The sequence below is a fragment of the Dasypus novemcinctus genome, chromosome 1 (genome assembly GCF_030445035.2).
Source record: "Dasypus novemcinctus isolate mDasNov1 chromosome 1, mDasNov1.1.hap2, whole genome shotgun sequence".
Classification (NCBI taxonomy): domain Eukaryota; kingdom Metazoa; phylum Chordata; class Mammalia; order Cingulata; family Dasypodidae; genus Dasypus; species Dasypus novemcinctus.
In genome coordinates this window covers 115,737,685-115,742,336 of record NC_080673.1, presented here as the reverse complement: position 1 = coordinate 115,742,336, position 4,652 = coordinate 115,737,685, and positions in this window count along the sequence as shown.

Below are 4,652 nucleotides of genomic sequence, written 5' to 3'. Positions count from 1 at the left end.
TTGCTCTGTTGTTCTTGGCCAGACCTGCACCGCAGCTGGTGGGCTGAAGCTGGCAAGCAGGAAATTTCCTATGGGGGTGCCAGCAGACCAAGGCTGGCAAGCAGGATGCCATGGACAGGACCATCAAGCAGGAAACTGTCCACCAGGGTGCCAGCAAAGCTGGCTGGGTAGTGAGTGCCACTGCATATTCCGCAAACAAATCGCTGGCAGCTGCACCATAGAAGCAAGAAGACAGGAGGCAAAACAGGCCCAGGAGAAGTCCCTTCCTCCTGCAGTGTCCCTCCAGTGCCCTCTACTGACAAAGCTTGCTATGTGCCAGCTGGCAAAGGAAGCCTGTTTACAAGGTCCAACTCCAGCATCACAAAGCAAGGCAAAGACGATGGATTTGGAGCAGAGATAGCTGGCACAGGCTCTTTGGAAAAATAGCTGATTCCTGTCCTTGGACAAGAAGAGTACAAAATGAGCCTGGGACATTGTTTTATGATAGAATGCAAGTATATACAAGGGACCAAAGATCAGACTCAAAGAGGCTTCCATTGGCCAGAACTGGGGCAATTTGAACAATAAAAAGAATAATGGCAATAATGGATTGTAGCAAATTGAATTTCTAAAATTCCATCAGTACACAGTGATCTTAATATAGAGAGAACCCATAAAAGAAGGAAAGCTCTTCTTCACAGATAAATACCAGCTAATTATAAATGTAGACAAAATGATAAAATTATGAAATCATCATTTTGCAACCCACAAAGCAAATAATTGATTCATGAAATGATCATTAATGATTAACATAGTAAAATTAAAATTGTTTGGTTTATGTTTATTTTTACTATTATTATTGGAATAATGAAAGTGCTCTAATTGAAGTGATGAATGAACAAATATGTGATTACACCAAACACAATTGATTGTACACTTTAGATGGATTTATGCTTTGATTTGTTAAAAAAATTATTGCAGGAAAGATTATTGGGAACAGGATAGTCACCCAATCTCAGAATATCACAAATTACTAAGTAAGTCCAAAGGAAAGGAGATGCTTTTAACTAAAAAGATTTGGCAGTCAGTATCCTCATCCAGTAATCAAACTTATGATGGGACTACTAATCATAGTCACTAATGATTGGACTACTAGGTATGCGTCTCCTAAAGTGATGCAATAAGAAGTATGCACTCACACAACCTTCCTTCTTCACCTAAACAAGCCACTCCTTTTGGCCCAGTGCAGGCTCAGGAAAATCAACAGGCCAATGGCTGTGTGTCTCAAGACCACTTGGAGAGCACAGCTGAAGATGAGCCCAACCATTCTACAGAATAGCTTCGTCTCTGTTTGACCTGACCAATCTGGAAGACATTGAGCACTGACTGTGTGGCAGATGAATGAGATCCTGGCTCACAACTTTATTGATTACAAGGGCTGCTGTGAGAAGTGGGAGCTGATAGAGAGGGTGACTCGGCTGTACAGAATCAAAAAGCACCTGATGTATGGTGCTGAAGATCAAAATGGGGAGCAGAGCCAACCAGTATGGAAGCGAACCTGTGTAAGACCTGTGTGGACTCACCCAATGATTGTGTTCTGCTGGAGTCTTGCCACATGGTAAGCTGCACCAAGTAAGGCAAGTGCATGAGTGAGTGTCCCATCTGCCAGTAGTATGTGATCCGAGCAATGCACGTCTTCTGAACCTGAGGGCTTGCATCGGCTTCTTCAGTGCCTTGCAGGGGCATAGCCCTGGGTACCTGGACTCAGGGCCAAGTTGCAGAGGGGCTGACTACCAAAAGAAAATTTGAAGTGTTCTCAAGACAAGAATAGGCAAAGATGGCATGTCACCCTGGGTATGCCTTTCTTGCCATGGGGGTGCACCTCTTAGCTGACAGAGCCCCTGAGGCCGGTAGGGACTAATACAAATTGAATGGACAAGGCTCTGCTTTAATGAACTTGGGGTGATGATAGTAAATGATGGAAAGAGAATTTCCAGAGCTTGGGCCATGTCTTCCTTCATTTCTTTGAGAATCTAGACAACTTCTCAGGCAGTTCCACCCTTCCTTCCATTTCCCTACCCCAACCCGGTAAAACACTTGCCTCTGTTTCACCCATCAGAAGTCCTGCTAGAAATGGTTCTCTTTATCTCCAGCACTTTTGGATTTATTTCTGGTCTCCTTGGCTTTCTGTGCTTTAACCTAACTTTGTTAAAATATCTGGGTACATTGCCTAAAATCTGTTTGTTTCTTTGGACCAAAAAGATGTTAGCTTACCAGACCAATAGAAGTCCTCCTCCCTAAGATAGAATTTTGGACCAGTAAACTTATCTCTGGTAAGCAATGAAACACAAATGCTGTTGAAAATCTTCAAAGCTGTTAAGAATTGCTTCCTTAGGTTCTGGGATTGGAAGCTATCAGTCTCCTGACCTGACACTGGAAGCCGAAAGAGCATCTGGCTCTCCAGCCACTGGGAAATTCCAGTCTCATCTGTGCTGTTTCATCTCTTGGGACCTGACTCTGCACCATCCTTAATTTTAGTTTATGATTAAAAGGGAAGTTGTGGGGGAGGCAGTGGCTTTCTGCTTAACTTTGATTTCTGATCCTACTTTTCCAATAGTCAGGAGTCTTAATCTACTTCCCCTGAGATTGAAGTCCCTCCCTTTCCCCTGCAGCTTCAAAGGCATGGTCTCAGTGACTTCATACTGAAGGCATAGAGAGACTTGGGCAAAGGGCCTTGCTCTTCTCTATCCAGAAATTCATGGAGACCAAACCTATAAGACAGAGCACCTGGAGGTTTCAGAAGGTACTGAAACAGGCTGGGTTCTGTCCTTGAACAGGCAGCTGGAAGACTTAAATCCCCCTATTTGGTGGGAAGTCCTTACTCCAGTTTTCTTTTTCAGCCTACTGCTTTGGGGGCAGGTCAGAAAGTAGCATAAGCCTTCTCTAGGCCCTTTTAGGAGGACCATGTAGAGACTAGGTAATGTTCTGGAGCCCACTTACGGTATTTATACCACTGGAGGAGCAAAGACTTAAGGAAAGCCCACTGGAGAAGCTTATCCAAGCACAGAACACACATACTGTCAGAAAAGCTGTATGTGCTCCCGTTACCAATGGAAGAACTATGCAAACCTTAAATATCTGAGGGCCTTGGCAGACCCCACTCTGCAACCAAGATCTCTTAGACTAGAAGAACCAGTCATGAATTTGAGAGGCAGTGGGAAACCCCTCTAAGGAGACCTATTATGTTGGTACAGACATTCTTATGCTTCCCCTCCAACATCAACCACTAAATCCCTTGGGGAAATGAAATAATTTCAGGAAATGGTTTATCAGGTGAACACTGGGCCACTTACCTCAGCATTATACCAAGTCCTGGATGATGTAATTCTAGACCACCACCTTTGTAGGAGTTGGGAGAATCAAGATTACCCATGAAGACATCACCTTTTCACCTTTCTGCAGGACAGTAAATTTTATAGTTTACAATGCCAGCCAGTTTAGCAAAGAACCATTCATTCAGCTATTCCTCAATTTCACTGTGAAACAGGTCTATATATATGCAACTCAGTTAAGATCTAGCAATAACTTCAGGGCAGAAGCTGGTTCTTTGCCTACCCATAACTTGCTTTTTCTGCTCAGGCCTTGTCTCCCCACTTTACGCCCATATTCCCTACTAGTCATGAATTAAAAATAAAAGCCTGATGTTTGGTTAGTCATTCACTAATTTTGGAGAAAGAACTTGCCTTAAATCTTTAAACCGCTTTTAATGAAGGTTTCCATTTAGGAGGAAAAAGTGTCAAACAACTCAGATATTTTGTACCTTCTTTATTGTAACACCAAATAAAAATTGGGAGTTCCAAAATCCTATTCTAGCCAATCTTTCAGCCAGGCGAAAACTGATTTTATCCTTGAATCCTCCATTCTGTCCATTATGGATCCTTGGTCTTGATTATCATGGAAACATCTAATTATTCCAATTATTCCTTGGTTTTTGCTGTGATTGCTGTGGGATCAGTTGAGGCTTATTTTATTTATTTTATTTTTTTAAAGATTTATTTATTTATTTATTTCTCTCCCCTTCCCACTCAAACCCCCCCACCCCATTGTCTGCTCTCTGTGTCTATTTGCTGCGTCATCTTCTTTGTCCGCTTCTGTTGTTGTCAGCGGCACGGGAATCTGTGTTTCTTTTTGTTGCGTCTTCTTGTTATGTCAGCTCTCCGTGTGTGCGGCGCCATTCCTGGGCAGGCTGCACTTTCTTTCGTGCTGGGCGGCTCTCCTTATGGGGCGCACTCCTTGCGCGTGGGGCTTCCCTACACAGGGGACACCCCTGCGTGGCATGGCACTCCTTGTGTGCATCAGCACTGTGCATGGTCCAGCTGCACATGGGTCAAGGAGGCCCAGGGTTTGAACCGCGGACCTCCCATGTGGTAGACAGACGCCCTAACCACTGGGCCAAGTCTGCCGCCTGAGGCTTATTTTAAAAGACTGGGACAGCTGACTGGTTCATAATATATTGAAATAGTTGGATCCAAACTTATGAGAATAAGCTGTACAGGAATTAGTGTTCAATATATGTAGTATAAATTTGTTGAAATTGTTTGATGTGAATGTGTTACTTCAAGTGGTTTATATTAAGATTCTCAGATTTACTTGGTTATTAAGCCCACATGTGT